At 40.9% G+C, this 22,383-nt stretch overlaps 1 protein-coding gene across 3 annotated transcripts in view; it reads right to left on the reverse strand.

The window, feature by feature from the left end:
- PPP1R16B (protein phosphatase 1 regulatory subunit 16B) overlaps positions 1-21,927 on the reverse strand; it is a 422,185-nt gene extending 400,258 nt beyond the window's left edge. The window contains exon 1 of one of the 3 annotated variants that reach the window (XM_085619118.1): positions 21,712-21,927. The gene's annotated coding sequence lies outside the window, so the exon portion shown is untranslated. Of the gene's footprint in view, positions 1-21,329; positions 21,361-21,711 lie in introns of those variants that run through there. The other 2 variants (XM_085619117.1, XM_085619119.1) reach the window with 2 other exon arrangements.
- Positions 21,928-22,383: the final 456 nt, after the last annotated feature.

Below are 22,383 nucleotides of genomic sequence, written 5' to 3' on the forward strand. Positions count from 1 at the left end.
AAGACTATATGCTGAAGATCCCAGATTTCGACAAAGTATCCCTTATTTGTTCCATCTTTTATTTGAAAGCGACTTGTCTGCACTGTCTTATGCAGTAAATCACATTTTAAAAAGTGGAGTACATTTACAAAATGTGTCTGCTAAGGATTTTATGGAGAAAGTGCAGCACCGAGATGATCATTTGGAAACACAACTGATCAATCTGATGGCTTGTCAGCGTGGGACAAATGAATATTGGTACCGACGCCATGGTGAACTAAAATGCATGTTACGCAACTTAGGAACACCAACATGGTTCCTTACCCTAAGCTGCGCCGAGTACGCTTGGGATGATTTACTGGATTTTCTACGAGAGGCCAATTCAAACATTGAAAACATCGAATACAAGACAGCAGGAGAACTGTGCTCATTGGATCCGGTTAATGTTTGCAGATATTTCAATCATAGATTTGAGGCTATGATGTCCTTCATCTGCAATAAAAAAAATCCACCCCTTGGAGAAGTAGTGGATTTCTTTTGGAGAAAAGAGTACCAGGCAAGAGGTGCTCCTCATATTCATATGCTGCTGTGGATCAAGGATGCCCCAAAGTTTGGAACAGATACTGATGAAGCAGTGTTATCTTACATTGAAGAATATGCAACATGTGCTATACCTAAAAGCACAGAAGAGAACAAGTTAAAGGAGCAAGTTCTACGTTTCCAAAGTCATCGGTGTGGAAAATACTGTCGACGGAAATACAAGAGCAAAGAAAAATACTACACTAAATGTCGATTTGGATTTCCTAGACCTGTTCTTACAAATGGAAGAGTCAACAGTTTTATGTCAGCTGTGAGACATACTATCACAAGAAAATCACCTAAGAATACCTACAACCTTAAAAGAAAAGAAGAATCAAAAAATATAAATGACTACAACCCAGTCATTTTATCCATGTGGAACGCTAACATGGATATACAGTATGTTGCTGACAATTCCATTGCTGTTGCTCGATATGTAACGTCTTACATTACGAAATCAGAAAAAACAGAATTGAAGGAAATGTGGGAAGAGATTTCTCACGAGAAGACTGTCAGTAAGAAGCTGTACAGTTTCAGTTTGAAGATGTTATCGCATCGAGAAATTGGATCCTACGAATGTTCAGATAGGTTATCTTCTGCAAGTCTCTACTCGAAGTCAAGAAGAATAATTTGGGCAAGTTTAGGCCTTGCAGCAATGAGAAATCGGGTACTGAAATCTGTTGGAGAAATTGAATATTTGGCTGAGAATGACCCAGAAAGTACAGACATATTGAAAACAAACATGTTGGACACATATTATCCCAAGAGAAGTCATCATCTGGAGAACATGTGTCTCTATGAAGTGCTGCAGAACTACATTTATTCACGGAAAGCTGCAGAAGACATCAACAGTGGAAAATATAAAGTTGTTGGTGAAGAAGGATGTTTGGTGAAGCAAACCAAAGGAAGTTTGATAAATCACCGGAAGCTGAGTTGCGACACTACCGACAAGAAAGAATTTTACTACTTGGCTCTTTTACAGTTGTTTAAACCATGGCGTACAGAGGATGAACTACTGGGAGAATTCCAGAGCTATGAAGATTCTTTTAATGCTTGCAAAGACAGCATACAATGCAGTACATTCTCAACTTATCTGCAAATGTTAAATGAAGAAATTGAACAGGAAACTACAATTGCAGCAGAAATAGCTAGAGACAGTTCTCAGGACAGCCAAAGTTCAGGAACATACAGTCAAGATCCCCTAGGACAACCAATCGTTGAAAATGAAGCATCAATAGCCATGAATGAAGTGGAAACGGCTATGAATCAAGCTCAAGAAGAATTTATAGACTTAGAAAATTTGGAAAGACAACTGAATCAAGAGCAGCAACAAATTTATGAAGAGATCAAAAACAAAATTGATCACGGATTTCTACATATCAAAAAAGAGTGCTCATGCACATCATTTCATCCAATCAGGATGTATGTAAGCGGACAAGCTGGCACTGGAAAAAGTTTCCTAATTAAAGTCATCAGAAGCTACCTAAAGCAAAAAACGGATTCTACTTTGTCTTGTGTGGTTACTGCTCCAACTGGGTTAGCAGCATATAACATAAAAGGAATCACCTTACATCGTTTGCTAATGTTACCAGTGGAGCATGAGAACAAAATACAATTCAACAAGCTAACTGGAGAAGCATCCTTAGAAGTGTCAAGAGTATTGAAGAAGATGCAAGTTCTCATTATTGATGAGGTGAGCATGGTATCAAACTTAATGCTTGCCTTTGTGCATTTAAGAATGCAGCAAATTTTGAAGACAGACTATGACGTGTTATTTGGTGGAAAACACGTCATAGTTTTTGGGGATCTTTTGCAACTTACTCCAGTTAAAGGACAACCAGTGTTTAATACTGTGACACATGAAGACACGAAGAAGTCATTGGGAAGCATTGGAAATACAAATATTTGGTCCTTCTTTGAGTACAAGGAACTTACAACTAATATGAGGCAAGCAAACGATGAAGAATATGGAAGTATTCTGAAAGATATCAGAATTGGACTACTCACAGAAGTTGGCAAAAAAGCATTACAGAGTCGGCTGTTACATAACTTATTTCCAAAGGAAGAAATAGTTGCAGAGAAAATATACAAGAATATTGCAGAAAACAAAAGTGTCATCTGCTTAATGCCAACTCTACGTGAATGCTCAATATTTAATGAGGAGCTTTTGAAATTGGAAAATGAAGACATCATGAAATTGGAAGCAGTGGACAAAATTGAGGATGGAAGAATTACTGTCACAGTAACAGGCAAACTGAAAAATAAATTGGACTCACTAGAGAAGAATATCTCCAAAACAGCAGGATTAGAAAAAAATCTATATGTTTGCATGAACTGTAGAGTGTTTTTAAGGAGAAATTTGGATGTTGAAAAAGGCTTAGTGAATGGAGCGATGGGAAGAGTTGTGGGTTTTATTAATTATCAGAAAAAAGATGGAATTGAATGTTTAAAAATAAAATTTGATCAGATAGAGGAAGTTAAAGACATTTGTCGTTGTTCAGTTCGTTTCATGCTTGTGAAAGACTTATATGTACGTAGGAAGCAGTTTCCGTTTTCACTAGCATATGCTGTAACTATCCACAAGTCTCAAGGATTGACTGTAGATTGTGCATTTGTGAACATTGGTTCAACTGTGTTCAAAGAAGGTATGGCATATGTAGCTTTGTCACGAGTGAAAACATTATCAGGTTTATTCATGATAGACTTTGATGACTCAAAAGTTAGTGCTGATACAAACTGTGTGAAGGAGTATAATAGATTAAGAAGAACCTATGCTCCTCATTTAGGTCAGTATCCTGTGTTGGAGAAACGTGTAGTTTCTCGTAAAAGGAGAAATGAGAATATCTGTAATGAAGATGTAGAGAAGAGGAAAAAAAAGAGGAGTGATGTAATTGCAAGCAAAAAGAATAAGGAAAATGAAGAACAGGTTGTAGGATGTCATTTTGAAAATAGCTCTGGTGTCAACTGCTACGCTAATGTAGTGCTGAATGTTGTATTTTATCTGGAAAGTTTGCAAGAGCAGATAATAGTAAATCAGGGAAAAAGATTCTGTTCAGAGCTCAGTCTCCTTTTTCAAAAGCTGAGTAAAGATAAAACTCAAATAGAAAGTGCTACTGACATTAGAAAACTTTTAGATGTATGTTCAGGACGAACACAGTTTTCTCAAAATGCACAGCAAGACGCACAGGAATTCTTGTTGTTTTTTCTTCAGGTAGTGGAAGAAGAAGGAGTTCCCATTGACATTTTTTTTGGTCTCTCTTATAAATGGGAACATAGTTGTGAAAATTGTTATAATATATGTGGCTCTATTGTTGATAATGAAAGGTTTATTTATTTGACATTGCCAGAGAGTAAAACAGTCACTTTTGCAAAATTAGTTAAAGATGCTAATCATAGCATGAAATGTGGTGAGTGTAATTCTGACATGTTTTCAACATTAATTTTAAGGGAATACGGACAGTATGTAATTTTAATGATGCAACGATGTAGAGCTGATGGTTCAAAATTGGATACTTTAATAAAGAAGTTTACAGGACAGCAATTATCAATTTCAGGAAAAACTTTTGTAACTGTTGCAATAATTTTCCATGATGGACCTACTGTTACTTCTGGACATTACACAGTTTATCTTAAATGTGAAAAAGGCTGGACACTGTGTAATGATTCCCAATTGATTTTCAAACAACGTTTGCCTTTTGATTTAGCAAATTCCTATCTAATCTTTCTGAAACCTAAATTTTAGAGAGACTTGGCAAGATCTGGACAAAATAATTTTACCATTTTACTGGATTACCATTGCAATTTTGTAGAAAAAATATTTTTTAAAATTATCATTTGGCCTAAAGGAAAGATAACCAATTGTAATGTGGACTTTTTAAATTTTTAAAGCAATTTTGAAAAACCAATAATTTAGAGATAATCGGTAACTTCTGCACATTTTAAATTTTGGAATGCTATTGGACTGCCATTGGAAATTTTTACAAAAATGATTTAAAAAATTACTATTTGGCCATGTGGAAAAGTAACCAATTCTATTGTGGACTAAATAAATTATTCAAAAAATTTTTGTGAACCAAAATGTTACAGAGAATCGGTGAGATCTGGACAGATTAAACTTTAGAATTTTAATGGTTTTCCCTTGGAAATTTATTCCAGGGAAAAAAAAAAAATACAATTTGGCCTAAAGGAAATAAAATCAGATGTATTTTGGAGTTATTTGAGATATAATATTGTGATTATACTCCTGAAACAAAAATATCAGACGGTATTTTAAAGAAAAAAGTATTGTTTTTAGATGATATTTTTTTAGAATAATATGCATTTCTGTAATGATAAGTTTAAGTGAGAAGAGATTCTGGGCTTTTTTAATACAATCTTTGAGATTGTTATTTTTTTTTGCCCGCTGTAAAATGATGAATGCAATTGCTTTCACAATTTATAGTGAAATGCAATATATTCTGAAAACAGCAAAAATAAGGCAAAAATATTTTTTGGTAAAAAATGTAAATATGTGTACTGTATTATAAAATGGTTTAAAAATATTAATACTTTTTTCTTTTTTTTCAGATCGATATAGAAAATTTTCGTAAACTACAACCATTTAAAAAACTATTTTTAAAAAAAACAAATGAATAAATATTTTTTTCAGTGAGTATGGTAAGTCAATAGTAATAATTGTAGTCTCTCAAGGACCTTGTAATGTGAAAAATGATTTTTAGTGTTTTTTTTTAAAAAATAAAAAAAAAGGTACGCTTACCGTACGCGTACGGTAAAAAAAAAAAAAAAAGTTTTTTAAAAAAAATGTAAAAAAAAGATGAAAGATAAGGTTGGCTCTTAAAAGAACCGTTGTGTTCATGCAGGGACAGAGGAAAGGAACCATGGGAAAATCATTCAAAGCTACAAATGTGCTGATCTATTTTGTTATTCACTAGGGAAACACTGGTCTCCCTATAACAAATTAGAGCTTTACAAAATGTGCAATGAATATCAACCTTCCGAAATCGAGGGTTCATTTCCAGAGGGCCAGCAAAAGGAGATTCTCCCCCCACAGATGAAGGGCTCACCTGAGCTGCAGAAGAAGGAGTAAGCTCTGCAGGTGATGGTCCAGGCTGAGCTGCTGTGGATGTACTGGCTCGTCTTTCTGAAGAGTTACCTCCAAAAAGTTGAGCATGTGTCCTTTTGTGTACATCCTTGAGGTGCCTCATCATGGTGTGATTCCCAAAGGAATACTTCCTGTCAGGAGTACCTCTAGAAAGTACACGCTGACACAGCTTGCAAGTAACTAAGGGTGCATTCACCTTTTGCTGGCCTTCTGGAAAAGTAAAATAATCCCAAACATAAGAAGGCTTTACTTTCCTCGCTCTCTGCCTCAAGACAGTGCTGCTGGTGCTAGCCTCACTCTCAGAAGAGCTCTGCTGTTCTGCCATCGTATCCCAAAGACAAACCAGCTCCTTCTCCCAAGGGATCACAAGCAGAAATGAGGGGAATGGGTGTGGTGTAGGAGAGTTCTAGAACTGAAAGTAGTTTCAACCAATCAAAAGTTGTGTTTCATGATCACATGACCAACCGTACGCTTACGGTACGCTTACGGTACGCTTACGGCAAAAAGTACGCGTGCGCGTAAAAAAGACACGCGCTTGCGCGCATGCGCATAACAGTCATTTCCCGGCACTTCCGCGTAACGTGCGCGTGTTGCGTAAGCGCGCACGCGTCCCACGCGCAGTACGCGCGCTACGCAAAGTACGTAACTATACGCAAGCAGCGTAGATAGATTACGGACGTTGCGTAAACCGTACGCTTACTGTGAGCTTACGGTACGCGTACTATAAAAAAAAAAAAAAAAAAAAAAAAAAATCTGGAAATAAATTTTACTTGTTTATTTTAAAAAATTTATATAAAATAAATATTTAATGATTTTAAAAAATTAAGCATAGTCTTTATAAAAGGTAAAAAATTAAATTAAAAATATGTTTGAAAAAAATGAAGAAAAAAAAAAAAAAATAGCATTTAAAAAACCTTGCAAATTCACTGAAAAAAACATGGGTTTCACACACGTTATAGTTAGGAATTAGCATTTAAAAAACCTTAGAAATTCACTGAAAAAACCATAGGTTTCACACACGTTATAGTTAGGAATTAGCATTTAAAAAACCTTAGAAATTCAGTGAAAAAACCATAGGTTTCACACACGTTATAGTTAGGAATTAGCATTTAAAAAACCTTAGAAATTCAGTGAAAAAACCATAGGTTTCACACATGTTATAGTTAGCTGGACATTTTACTCGTAAAAAACCAATGAAATTGCCCCGTTATAGTTAGTTCAGCTAACTATAACTCGCGCGCCCGCAATGCACTGCTGATGACGTCACATATTACATCACTCATGACATGGTCAGTGACATCACTCATGACATCACTGATGACATCTCAAATGACATCACTGATGACATCACTGATGACATCATCCTTGTGATAGAGTGGCAGACCTCCTCTCACCTTAATATAAGCTTTGATACACACATTCAAAAATAGAGACTAAAAATTTCAAAACAATGGACATACCAATACCAGTTACAACAACCTCTTCAGTAATTCAAAGATCCACATACACATCCACTCATTCACCAACAGTCCTATACAGTCACTCATACATGTACTCACTCATCATATGTACTCATACATCTATACATCCTGTTACACAATGCCACTCATCCATAGAGTTACTCACACACATAGTCACTCATGCTAAAAAAGAATAAAACATACATTTACTTGCATATACAGTAATACACACACCACCATACTTACTTCTACGGAAAGTTACACATACTTAGTCTTTTAAACAATCACTTATAGAAACACATACTTATTCATACAGGAACTCTTTCAATCTCTCCCTCTCATATATACTCACATATATACACCAATACTCACATATACTAGTTTAAAACATATGTAGTTACTCCTGAAGACACTATTGAGACAGTCATTCACTCACTAACACACCCATACACACACTCATCCACCCATACAGTCCTGCACACATGCTGTCTTCAACACATACAAACAGTGAGTCACTCATTCATGCATCTATGCACTACGTAATACCCCCCACCGTACCATGCAGACACTCAGACTGATACTCAAAAAAACAACTAATAACCTATATAGACACCCATGTAGCTACTCACCAACCCATGCAGCCACTTATACACAAAGTGAGAGATACACTTAATCAGTCAGTTACACAATCAATTTTTCAAAAACAAATCATCCATTTAGACACTTATATACCCATTTATTCTTCCATCGACCTTGAGATATACATATATAAAACATATTTAATTTTCAGAAAAACACACATTCACTGGATGATGTCATCAGTGATGTCATCAGTGATGTCATTTGAGATGTCATCAGTGATGTCATGAGTGATGTCACTGACCATGTCATGAGTGATGTAATATGTGACGTCATCAGCAGTGCATTGCGGGCGCGCGAGTTATAGTTAGCTGAACTAACTATAACGGGGCAATTTCATTGGTTTTTTACGAGTAAAATGTCCAGCTAACTATAACATGTGTGAAACCTATGGTTTTTTCACTGAATATATATATATATATATATATATATATATATATATATATATATATATATATATATATATATATAATAGAACTATTTCAATTAAAGGAACTTGGACAAATCAATGTGCTTGACAAGGTGCAGGGTCTTGTAGTGTTTTTTTCCTATATCACCTTCTGATGAGTCTTGGCACATAAAGCAGCTGTGGTCATGGGACAGGGGGGGGGGTGCATATAAAGGTGAAGCCCAGGACACATCTGGCCCCCGGCGTATTCTTCAGGATGGTGAGGCTATATCTAACGTTAAAACAATTCCTCCTTAGAAACAGAAGCAACACTATATATAAGCTCACGGCCCACACTACTAAACCAGTTTAAAACAAGCATTTGCAATGCAATAGGTCTCGCATTTACGCGAGTTAAAGCTATTGGCATTGTAAATGACGCCTTTTATTTAGGTTTCAAAAACAAAACCATAAGTAAAAGGCATTGTCATTTACAATGCCAATAGCTTAAACTTGCGTAAATGCGAAACCTATTGCATTGCAAATGCTTGTTTTGCATAGCATATAACATCCAACATAGTAAATGGATAGCACCTGTAAGTCGCTCGATTGGCAAGACTCTACCCATCAGCCTTAAGAGTTTTGAGGGCGGATACTGGAGAGGTATACGTATTTGGCATATCCAGATTCCCTCTGTCCATGTGATACCAGATGAAGAAATTGTCTAATAGAAATGGTAAGCATGGTTACTAAAACTTCTTTATCCTAGATAACTGCTAGAGTCGGCAATTTCTTTTTTTTTACGAAGCACTTTAGATCGTACAGCCACAAATTTTATATAAAATGTATAAGGATATATTTAAATTATGAAACTGAATTTTATATATTGATTTTTAATATGGTTTTAACGCAATGTGATGGTTATACATTTATCATAATGTGTTCTTGTTATAGTAGTGCAAAACTGACGTGTTTATGCTTTATGAGGTTTGACCCCGAATACATTTGTTTTGGAAAAGGCAGACGTCAACAATAACAGCGCTTCATCAATTATGGCACTCCTAATGGCCTAATCCCAAATACAATTTTCCCCGTAGTCGTTTAGTACACAGAAGTAAGTGATAGTTAAGCTGGGAAATAAGAAAGTCTCTGACACCGAGAATACAACTAACACCACTTGAGAAAAGAAAGGCGATACAAGGCGCATGGTCTTTTAACAGAGATGATTCAACTTCTGATAAAATGTCCTGTGGGGGCTTCATGCTAATTATACCAAGAAGAGCTGGAACTTGATAGTGAACGGCCTGAGAAATATTGATGCTCCCAGGCTCGACGGCACAAGGGTTCCCGCTATTTTGTTTGCGGACGATACCCTGTTGCTCTCCAAATCCCCCATGGGTATTCAACGGATTTTGGACGGATTCGCGAACTTTTGTGCGATCTGTGGATTGGAGATTAATGCTTCCAAAACTAAGTATATGATCTTCAATGCACCTTCGTCAACACGCGCTAATCCTGTTCTAGGGCCCTCTTGGCTGGAGAGGGTCTATACATTTGAATATCTGGGGTTAACAATTAATCAGACTATGACCTGGGACTCGCACCGCGTCAGGGCGAATTTGAAACTGACTCAAATGATAGGTGGTATATCAAGGATGACACGAGGATTGACCTTTCAGCCGTTTTCCCCTCGCCTCCAAATTTACAGAATCCAGGCAAAAGGGGCAGTGACCTACGGAGGCGAATTATGGGGGCATGTCGCCACCCAGAGCATGCAGGTCACTGAGAATAACTTCTTAAGGCAACTGACAGGTCTCCCGACTAGTACCCCTCTCCTCCCCCTTAGACTTGATTTAGGCCTTAGACCAATCACAGAGGAGCTGGGCCTTAAACCCCTAATGTATTGGCGCAAACTTTGGTCTACGCCAGAACTGTCTAACTACAGAGCTGAGCTCCAGGAGATTATGCGACTTGCTAACCCTGCACAAATTCCATGGCTCAGATACATCAAACAAACTTGTGAGTCATTAGGCAGACAGAATCTCTGGTCTGATCCTGAAAATGCTTGTCCTAGAACTTCACGAAAGTCACTCTCTAAGGCCTATTATGAGCACCACTTATGCGTTTTAATTAAAAATGCCCAGGAGAAATCTTTAATGGGAAATTTCTTGGGGTCCAAAGACTCATACCATCTAGAGCTTGTATTTGACAACATAGGCCCCCCGCTAACAAGGAAACTTTTTATGCAATGGCGGTATAGTACTCTTCCTCTTAAAGCGCATATTGCACGCTGGACAAGTTCTGAGACTACAGCACAATGTCCAGCTTGTTCTTACCCGAGAGAGACTGACTTGCATATTATATTCTTCTGCCCAGTATATAGAAGAGCAAGGAATTACTGGCTTGTTCCACTGCTCAAAAACCTGGGCTTTAGACGGTACCTTCCAGCATATAGGATTCTAAAAAAAGATCTTTCGGCCCCAATTGTATTTGCAGTTGCTAAATTTTTAACAGCAATGTGGTTCAGGCGCAACCAATGCATTAAGTTAATTTCAAATGAATGATTTTGTTTTATTATCTGGGTCAATTGTCTTAACTGATTGTTTATTACTTGTAAAAATGTTATTCTGCAATTCTTTTATGGTCCAAGTGACCGAAATAAAGATGAAAGAAAGAAAGAAAGATAGTGAATAAGTAAATCATGAAACCAGGTGTTTAATACCGCTGCTTGGTAACGAAGAGGAGTATAAACCCCCAAATATAGTTTCTAAATTTAAGGAGATGAGGAATATTGCATAATTGTAGAAAATGCATTTGCAAAACAAAATAAACAAGCGGCCGTGCGGCCGTGAAAGTGATCGCAATCGCGATCAAACTTCAAAGTGGCCGTGCGGCTGCGAAAGTGAAAGTAATTGCGGTAAAGCGCGGTGCACGCACCCGCGCACGTGCACTGTAGCTCTAGGCTGGCCTGGTAGCACTTTTTGGAGCCCTCTCAATAAGTCTTGCCAGACCAGCGCATGCGCTGAGTCAGGCGAGACCTAAAAATAATAATATTGATGTAAAGGCGCACAACAAACATAATTGTTGTCTCTTGTGCTCTTAAAAACATCAGCTACTGGGGAACGGTTTTGTTTTTATGCTGTTTTGTAAACCACAATATCCCCCATTTTGCATCCTTCTTTTTCAATGGCCGGTGGGCCCTTATTTGAAGTTACTTATCTATGGTGTTAGGTCTAAAAACAAGATGGCGCTTCTTTGAGGAATCACACCTCAGTCTCGACCTCTGCGTATTACTTGCTCCCGTTGTTTCATGCTTCGTGGTGGTTGTGTGCTGTTTTGGCTGCAGTGATCCATGAGTTTCCCTGTCTGGTGACTTGCAGAGTGGGTTGTCCCCATCGAAGCCTTTGGTTTTTAGTGCATTACTGGTAGCCAATTGAGTATGCATAGATGAGAGATGCTTATTTTCAGGGCTTTAAGTAGCCCGGTCCTGCTGTTGCTCACTACCGGCAGTTTTGAAAAGCAGGTGCTGAGACGGGTCTCTATGGCGCTCTCCATTTTTGCCCTTACCCTCGGGATGAAAAAAAATCTTAACTCTGCAGCAGTACCACCCTTCACTGCCTTTGATGTAACTTCAAAGAGACTCGGTATAGTTCTTTCACCGTCTCATCATTTCAGAAATGAAGCATTTTCCATATTCTATACAACAAAGCCACAGTTGTTGCTTATTTATCTTATGCAACTAAGAACCATTGACAAAGCCAACAGTCCTGGCTTGTTGTAGGTATAATGTTACTTATTGCATTATATATCTGGATCCAAGGAAGGAAACAGCGAAGAACCAGTCAAGCAACACACTGTATTAAGCACAGATTTTTAAGCCACATCCTAGATTTATCGGTCACGCCCATTTGCGAGACTCCCCAGTTTTTTCATCCCACTTAAAGCCCTGCTTATTTTGCCAATGACGTTATCGGTGGGAAGCAGTGTGTGTTACTGTCACCTGGTTCCTTGACTGTACTGCATTACCCAGACTTGTCATGGGTTCTTTAGCTGCTCCTTTTTCAGATTCACTGACGCCTTGTGTTCTCACCAGCGTTTTAGGGGTGGTAGTATGTAGTACTTGCTTGACCCACTGCATTGGTCACTGTTGCCTCTTTAGTTCTGGATTAAACCAAGGCTGTCTAGTCTTGAATCCACTTCATGCCTCTTTCTTCCAGTTTCATTATTTAAATCTGTATGGTTCGTTTGCATCCCACTTCTTTTGCCATTATCTCCCTTTTTTTTATTTAAAAGGTTTTGTATAGCGCGAACAAGAACCTAGAGGGTATCAGAGCGCTTTACAGAAGAGTTGCGAAAAACATAGGGGAGACAATTGTGGCAAAACAGGAACAGTATACAAGAAAAGTAACAATAGGTAAATAATGAAGTAATAATGGAGGGCATCAGGACCATAACATTGCAAAATATCATAAGTGAGCAGAGGAGCAAGACAAGGAAGGCAGAAGAACATGTGAGTAGAGTAAGGCATGAAGCGTCAACGTGACACTAGATGAGGAGGAACAGGCTGTTGGTCTTGGGGGACCAGCCAGGTCTAGGCTGGTATGCCGAAAGGCCGAGGCTAAACCTCTAACTCAGAAAAGTACTCATCAGTAAAGCTTTCACTTCCTTTTTGAAGGCCACTGTTGATGGAATCAGTCTAGTTTGCGTAGGTAGGGAGTTCCAGATTCTCGGGACAATACCAGAGAATGATCGATTGTAAGGTTTCTCTTTTTTTTTATTTTCTTTGGTTTAAGCAACAGGGTACTGGAGGTCCTGGAGGAACGGGCACCACCAAGGAGTTCTAGCTCATTTGCAAGGTACAGAGGAGTGTTGAAATGAAGTGCTTTGTGGGTTATACAGGCAAGTTTTAGTTGAATCCTTGCTTCAAAAGGTAGCCAATTTAGAGATGGCGAATCTGGGGAAATGTGGCTGGTTTTCGTGGAGCCTCTGATTAGCCTTGCAGGCACATTCAGTGAAGCCCTGAGAGGGGCCAGTCTGTACCTAGGTAGACCGCAGAGGGTTGCACTGCCATATTCCAGCCGTGAGATGACTAATGCTTACACAGCCGACTTGAAGTCATCAGGGGGAAGGAAGGGTTTTCATTTCCTTAGGATGCTGAATTGGAAGTTTACTCCTTTGGTAGATGCGCCGATGTGATCCTGCATGTTCAAGTTCTTATCCAGTACAATTCCCAAGGATCTCGTAGAGTCTATGATGTTTGGTGTGCAGTTGAGAGTGGAGAGATTTTTCATATATTTCTCCATGATGGGGCTTGCTTGGGCGGAGAAATGAGGAGGAACTCCTATCTTTTTGTTCTTCGCTCCTTCTCCCTTTTCTGCCTTTCGCACCAGTTCTGCGTAAAGGACAGTGTTTAAAAAGAACTGGTGGGTCCCAAAAGCGGGTATCAGTGCACACCATGTGGAACTACAGGAACAAATGAAGCACTGGATTGAGGACGTGTGTGCCTTTGGTCTAATAATGGGAATAACTTGGAACCTTGTATCAAGCCCTAGTGAATATGGTCAGTGTCTAAATGCAAGTTTTTCTATCACAGGCACACATATTCCAATGTCAGTCTATTTCCAGTCCCAGTGGTGATCTTTTCAACCACGTCAACATTTTCAAGTGCATTGTTTGCAATCAGATGTTACTCAAGCAGAGTGTGTGTGTGTGTGTGTATTTGTATATACTTGCTTGCCGATGGGAGATGTCTTGCAGAGTAAATATTTCAAATAAGGTCCCCGGGGTAGTGGCATGACTTGCACAGGGTCACACAATGTATGAAACCAGTTATATAACTATATCAGATTTACAAAGCCTCCAATTGTTATACCAAACTAAATGATGCTATTGGTATCAGACCTCAGCCAAATTACTCTCCTGATTTTCGATACATATTGGAAATGAGGCACAGGGGATGTCATTACTCTACAGGATGACACATTGTAGGCAACTGAGGATATAATTATTACACTTCTGCTAAGTCAACAATTTAACCAGTATTTCAAACTAACTGCCTGACACCACAACACTGATGAGAGACAACACCCCCATACATCGCATGTAGGAGGATATTTTGTAAAAACACCACAACCACCTTTACACATTGATCATGAAATCACAAATGGAAATGTTTAAAAAAACGTAGTTTACTGTCTTTCCTGCTAAACTGAGAAAGGGAATTCTCAAATTCTGTAAGAGCCAGAAGCGCCATCACTTCCAACGATCCTTAGACTATGGGCACGGTTAACCACCATCTCAGGTCCACCTCATGAATGCACATTGACAGTCGATCTTTCATCTACGTCTGGCCAGTAGCACCCACCAACACTTTGGCCTAAAATAAAATTTAACAATCTTCACAAAGAACTACTGCAGGTCTCCTCAATGAAGAACCAGAGCGCACATTTATGAATTCTGCAAAGACTTTTTAAATCAACTGCCGATGATGTTTAACTGACCACATAAAATGCGGTTCTAGTCACTTTTCAATATCCATCGCTCAAGACAAAGTTGGTATTCCATTTGCACAAGAAGCGGCCCGTGCAGGTAAGAGCGGTGAGGCTGGGTGGGGGGGGGGGGATTTTGACGGACAATTGGAAATTTATTATTTATTTAATTTCCCCTCATCATCCATCGAAATCCCCCCTCACCCGGGCCCCACTGCCTCACCGCTCTTACCTGCACGGGTCACGGCTGATTTGCACCTGCAATGCCCCCTTATAATCAACCCCCTTATGTGGTAGCCTACAAAAAATGTTTTTAAAAAATAAGGTACAAGTTTTCCAACCAGTTCCAGGTGATAAGATGAGTGTTTTTGGAAAGCACTCCATGCTCCATTGAGTAGTGTCAGATCAATCAGGGAGGGGGATAAGGAAAGAAGAAAGACTAAGAATCGGAGATCAAGTGAGTCAAGTTACTGGCTGATACTCTTTGTAGGATGAGAAGCAAAAGCAGGAAATTGAAGGCTGTACATGGCCTAAGGCCTGGATGAAGAGGGGAGTTCTCAGAGACCTCCTCAATTTGGGAAAATTATTTTCAAGTTTTAGAAGCAGGATTAGAGTATTCCACAGAGATGAAGCCTTGGTACATGGAGAAATCCTCTGGCAAGTTTTATTCCATGAAGTGTGACTGGTTTATGATTAGGGCTCCTAGTTTTCCATTTTTACTGATGTTTACAGATAAATACAGACAAAAAACAATGTATAACCTGGCTGTACTTATTTTTAAAAGTGGAAAAATATAGAAAATGGTGCTTCTTGTGAGTGTCGTTTCATGATGCCCTTTTTTAATCTTAAGCCAACAACCAGGACGTGATTTCCTTAAATACAGGCATATTATAACATATATTTGTATATAATGGTAATATTTATCCCTGGGGGCAGTGTTTTGCAATATTGGCTGCTTAATTTGCTAAAACACAACAGGCATCAAAGTACGAGTGCATGTTTAGCAGGCAAATACATGTGGAAACATACCATTTTATCACTCCATTTGTTCATAAAACTCAAATTAAATATGGATAAATACCAACAAGAAAGATCAAAAATAAGTATGGATCAATACAGATGGAAAGGTTTAAAAATAAATACTACAAAACCAGAAGCCCTATTTATGATTAGTAAAGCCTATGCTTCTAGCTGGTTAATAGAGAATAAGCAGTAACATTGACAAGGAGCACATTCGGAACTCTGAGGTTGAAGCAAAGTTTTTTAAACTGTGATCCCTTACTGTTGGTCAGTGGAAGGGATATCAGTGCTGGCAAGATGTAGTCTCACTCTCTCAGGCCAAACAGTTTTAGAGCAGCATGATCCTGGCAGTGCTTAATTTGTGGTTGCAGATGGGGCCCCCCGGCAATCATTTTTAGGGATCAACCCTTATTTTTCCTCAAAAGACTTTCACCCAGAGGTAGGGAGAGGAAAACCCAATAGGGGGAAAGAGGAGGAAGGGAAAGACAGAGTAAAGTGGCAAAAGGGGAAAGCAAGGATGAAAAAGAATCTTCAAAAGTGGGATAAAAAGGCATATAGTGTTTTGTGTGGTGGTGGTGGATTAAAGAGGCATGAAGTGGAATAAGGACTACGCAGCCTTGATATCCAGTATCCTGACCTTCTACAGCACCGGCAACAGTCTGGTGGCAGGGTACTTTAGCAACAGTGGGGTAGGAACTCCCTGCTTAACCACACTACCAACAATAGGTGCTACACTCTGCCTGTGAAAGAATTACCCCAAGATATCCTGTTTATCCAGGCCTCTTTTCAATATTACCAAGTACTCATTAGATCATGGGCTCGACCACCATTGTCTGTGGTTCCAGAGCCTTGCAGAAAATACCCAACTTCTTCTAGCAGGAAGGTGAACCTGGCTTGCAATGTAACGTCTCATTTGCCTAAAACACCTGTACATTTAAAAAGGGGAAGGGTCTTCTTCCCCAGGGGATTCTACACAGAAGTACCTACCCACAGTGCTTAGAAGCTAGATACTGGCCTTGCCTTTCCTGGATCATTTAAAAAATGTTTTTACATGGGCTGGCTGAGGAATCAGGCCGAAAAACTAGAATGAACACAGAATCAAGCTGCAAGACTCTGGCCCAACTGTAGAACCTCCGGCCATATTTCTCCCATCCAGAAATAACTGCAATGGGGTGGAATACAAAATCAATGTTTAAAATGTTGTATACAAGATCTGTTGGGTCAGCTGGCAACTATATCTGCTTTCTATTACGCAACCTCCAAAAATTAAGGATTCATCTACTCATTCTGAGTGTTGGAAGCCATGAGGTCAAATTAAAAAGAAAAAACTGTGAGCACCAATTCACTAAACTATTTCTACGAATAGTTGAACCTTCTGCAGACTTAGTTGTAACATATGCCTGACTTTCCTGGAGTAAAACAGACTTGTTCACGGGGAAACAAATTGTGACTTTGTAGAATAAGCAAACTTAAAGTAGGCTTCAAGGTTTTGGTGGTACAGCTCTGGAATGCTATCAGCCCTACAGAGAGGGCTGAACCAATCCACCCCCGTGAATGGAAAGGTCTGAAAACAGATCACTGAAGGGAAATATCTGGAGGAAGAGCATCACTGCAAAATAAACCACATCCCACCCAGAGGGACCAGACTGTGGGACATACAAGAACTAGAAGAACCTGAACCATGAACACTACTGAGTCTCCATTCCGCTTTGCGCTCGCACACCCAGAGACCACACGATGACATGTCGGAGCTTCATGAGATGGTTTAGTGAATAATGCATGAAACCAGGAGTGGAAGCCAATGACAATAGCTCTTAATTTAAAAACACTGAAGAATCTGGCTGCCCTGGCCAACATTTGTAGGTGGATGTCACATTACCAATAGTGGAAGCCAGGAAACTGGGCAGTCACTTATAGGTGGAAACCACCACTAGAGCAAGACAATGCTGGCAGGCCTCACTTTTAGGACACAAACCAGTGGTAGGACTCACCACTGCCTAATTTGTAAAAACATAAGTGCCAGGGTCCTTCTCTGGAGGCCACTGCAGCCTACACCACCCATTGCCACTGCCAGCACTGCTAACAGCAACAGCAACTGAACTACTAACCATCGCTCTCCTACATGTGTGCAGATTCAGCCTATTCCAGACCACCAAAAGCTATAATAATGGTGTGAGTGGCAGACAAAGTTCTTCTTTAATGTATATTGTCTTATTAAACCCTGTTGCTGTGCTCTCAAAATCAGACAAACAATGTCACCCATTAGTGAACTGACACTAAAGCCAGAGTGACAAATAAGTGCTGGTGCTGTGCACCGGACACCACTGGCTCAAATTAAGCACTGGACAGCTCATGTCCTTACATGTAAGGGAGAAACAAAATCACCAGTAGATGATCTGGTTGTAGGAGAACAGCAAACCATGAAATAGTACCAGACACTCTAGCCATCACTTAGGGAGAATCTCCAAACTACTCATACCTCACTTGTAGGAGGTCATCAAAGTGCCTGTAGGACTCAATCTTCCACCCTTCCATGCCCTCAAATGAAGGTGGGTACAAAGCCACTAATACAAGTCAATGTCACTGTCACTCGCTGTGACATGACAACCATGAAGGGTGGATAAACCCTCTTAGACTACAGTGATACTTGAGCATACACAAACCAAACCTAAGCTGATCCCTGTTTACTTTCACCTAATCTGCCACCCCTGAAGAAAAAGCTTTAAGTACTTTTAGAAATATGGATATGAACGTTCCCAATGAAGACTCTATTCTGCTTAAACTCATTTACCTTTTCAAGTTTAACTTTTTAGGAATCCATGTAAAGTGACCTGGACAGTTAGAATATTCAGTAATAACTAATAATCAAAACATGTATTGCCACTAATTAGAAAAGCATTATGAATACAGAGGAGCCATTTTTACATAATGAAATTATCTTTAAAAGTAGCAATAAAAGTTACTCCCATCCAACAGGTTCAAAAAGTATACCAAAGCAAATAGAAGGAATAAATGAACATAGTAGTAATTAGTACTTGAATAACTTAACTTGCCTTTTGCACATTTTAAACACCATTACAGTATCCAAACAGTCTAATAAAAGATGTTAATGTATATACATTGACACCATCTCCTCATAGCCTAACGTGTATCTGTAAATACTACGTTCACCCCTTAGGGCATCTTGATGCTGTTTATTGTTACCCAACTCAATGTTACTCATGTTATCGAACTCAGAAGCATGAAAGGCTGAGTGGGCCCACTAGGATTCATATCTGTGACCCGAAGGTCTAACAGTGATCCATGATGTGGATGCATTAGTCCATTGAGCCACCATATCCAGCCCAGTACAGACAGCTGAGCTTTGGAACCCAGTGGTTAATTTGTAAAAAAAAAAAATAAGGGAAGGGTCTCTCATCAGCAGACAGCTTACACCAGCCCATTTCTCCTGTTAGCACCGCCTAAAACAGAACGTGACAGAGGGGAGAGGATGTGGCGAAATGGCCAGAGCTGCTGACTTCAGAGCTGGGAAACCAGGTTTGAGCCTCGGTGTCTGCTCAACATCTTGTAATTCTGGGCAAATCACTTAATCTCCCAGTGTCTACTATAAATGAATGTGAATGTGTCCTTAGCTGGTGCTCATAAAAAGCGCCAGTGTTAATGATTAAGTGCCAGTGCTGAGCACCAGAAACCACCAGCTCAAATTAAGCACTGGGAACGCCCTTCCACAAAGGACCATCTGGGATCACCTGAAATTCAAGGAGGGAGTAAGACCTGGCTGTTTCCAAACACAGGGCCCTCTCTGACTCAGATCACCCAAGACGAGGATAAGACTATCAGATCCGGCCCTCCGCAGCACTCATGGTTGTAGACAAGTCTCTAAGATAGTATGTCTTGATCGGAGAACCTTCGAACTCAGACTGCAAACCCACACCGCGCGTCCTCTTCATAGCTACCTACCCATACGAAATGACAAGGATATGCAACAAGCAAAGCTGGTCGTTCTGGCTTGCATTTTGGGTCCGAACTAACATTTTTAAAAAGCAGTAGTGAGAGGTAAAAAAGATTACTGTCTTCATTTCATATATGAGACGAAGCATTACATTTGTGATTATTCAATATAATATTGAAATGTAAAATAGTTGCTCATGCACGACATTGGAAACAGTCCATAGGAAGTGGGATGATACATGAAACAGCCAATAACAAGAGGTGAAAGAGTTATGTACTGCTCTGGTGAAGACAAAGACCACTCTATGTATATTTTAAAGAATTGGATGCAAGCTGTAGACATGTTTAACCGGACACCACACCACTCACTCCATGCGTCAGCACAAAAATACGTTTGTTACAACACATTTGGAGCCGAGATGGTTTCAGCCCCATGAGAGAGGAGAGGTGAGCTGGGGGTCCAGGCCCCGGCCTCTGGCCTCCCTCACACTGTTATGGATACTGCTATTGAGAGGCAGAGAAGTGTGTAGTATGCTATGTAAAGCCACTTAACAACATATTGCAGCATAATATAACAAATCCTACCATCTACAATGCATGGGACAGGACCACAGGCCAATGACACAATAACTTACACAACATCTAGTAATAGTGTCCTATCGAGATGGCCCTATAACAAGAGATGTCTTGAAAGGCACACCTTTATTTATAAGCCACTACTCTAGGACGGCAGAAAATAGCCAATAGAAGGTTATAATCCCCACTCTAGCGCGGGCGGCATATAGCGCCCAAAAGGTATCCCAGTTTTGCCCTCACTTCTGTTGTGTGGTAATACTGAGAATTTGGTTGCAGGAGAACAAATAACTTCCCATAATATAAGCACATCCCAGCAGACCTTTATTCCTCATAAGGTGCGATGCTAGTCTGTATGCTGTTTTGGGCTTCGGGGCACATATGCCATATCTACCCCCCCCCCCCCCCCCCCACCACCACATCAATACCCCGCTGTACCACACCCGGCGGTTCCCTACCTACCCCAAACGTACGCCAAAGTCCAATTCACACCCTAAAGCTAACATCAGGCGACATGGCATGCAGGCTTTACTATATGGAACATCTGTAATATAATGCACCGGTGTGTGGTGTCCATTACTACAACCCTACACGCCGGACCTAAAAAGCAGCACAATCTGCTCTTCGGTGACGGGTGGTACCGTCTCCATAGCACCCAGCACCCCACCCCCAATCAAATCTCCGGTCCCTGCCTTCCAGTAATACATACATGTGCTAACAGAGGCGATTTCGTGTATCTTGTTGGCGCTATAAAGGAGAATACCGTCAGTTTCTATATAAAAAATGCCTATTAATTCCATTCTGCTCGGGTTGGGGGGGGGGGGGGGGGTGCTGACCCGGCACCCTACAGCGGGTTACAGCCACCGTCCAGTCCCAGATCACCAGCCCGTCACAATGTAAGCGGGGGTTTGCAGACGCGCTGTTCAAGCACCCATGATATAAAACACAGGAGACACCCGTCATCTTACGCTCTGTGGCGCTCCGAGCTCGATCCCTCGTGATACTCGGTACTACCGTAACCCCCACCCCTTCATTTCCCATTCACACCCTGCAGTCATTTTCCTGCTTCCACTGAATTTGACACTCTCGCTTTGCGCTGTCTCCTCTTCCTTTCCTATCGCCCTGCTCTCCCCTCCACCTCTTTTCCTCACCTCTTGCCACGCTGAGATCCTGCGGACAGACGGGTCCATATCTTTAATCCCAGCCTGGGCAACGTGCGATGCCCGACTATACGGCCACTTTCGTTCGTACCTCGTAGTAGGCACGTTCTGCGTAGGCGTTGTGCTTTTTAAAAATATAACCCGATATATTTTCATAAATGTTCTCCTGTGGACCCCTTACGGACTACCCCTCCTATAATCACATCCCTGCATTATCTTTATTCCTTGTCTGTATGGACTTTCCGGGAGGGCTGCCCCCTGCCATGCACCCCCACACCTCCGTATGCCCCCCCTTGTTAGTCCGCAGTTATAGGCTGGTGTAGCCTGCCCTAGCCCAGCCGCCTGTTGTCACTCACCGAATACCGGTACTTACAGGAGTATGCAGAGCCTCTCTGAGCATCCCTGGGGTGTCTGGCGGAGGGGCTGGGGGATCCGGGCCCCTGCCGCGCGCCCACATCCAGAGGGAGATCAGGAGGCAAAGCGTGGAAATCCAGCTGTCCCCCCCAAGCGATGAACAGGTCTTTGATACAGGAATCCACAGAGGCGGCTGTCAGGACCACCAGAGCTCAAGATGCGCCGGGAGAGCTGCGGCTAGCAGGCTCACCCCGCCCCTTCCGAGCCCGCAGCCAGAGACACGCCCCTGGGCGGGGCTGCGAGAGGCCAGGGGAGGAGCAGAGTGGTGGGAGGGCGGGGAGAAATGTGCCCGTGGGTGGGTTGAGGATGTGTTAGGATGAGCGACAGACAAGAACATGGTCGTGAGAGAGATGACGGAGTGCGAGAGAGGAGGATCGGGACTTTGAGAGGAACACGGCGAGGGACATAAGTAGATGACAAGAAATACAAGAGGCGGCCGCCAACGAAAGAGGAGAAAGGAGCAGGGTCGAGAGAGCGGCAGGGCAGTTTGAGAATGAAGACGAGTGAGGCCGAACCGGGTTGAGTGAGTTTGGAGAAGTTGCTTTGTGAGAGGATTAGGAGGAAGGTGTAAGGATGGAGCAAGGCATTTGGAGGGCGCAGAGCCGAATTAGATGCATGCCTAGGAGAATGA

Source organism: Triturus cristatus, chromosome 7 (genome assembly GCF_964204655.1).
Source record: "Triturus cristatus chromosome 7, aTriCri1.1, whole genome shotgun sequence".
Lineage (NCBI taxonomy): Eukaryota > Metazoa > Chordata > Amphibia > Caudata > Salamandridae > Triturus > Triturus cristatus.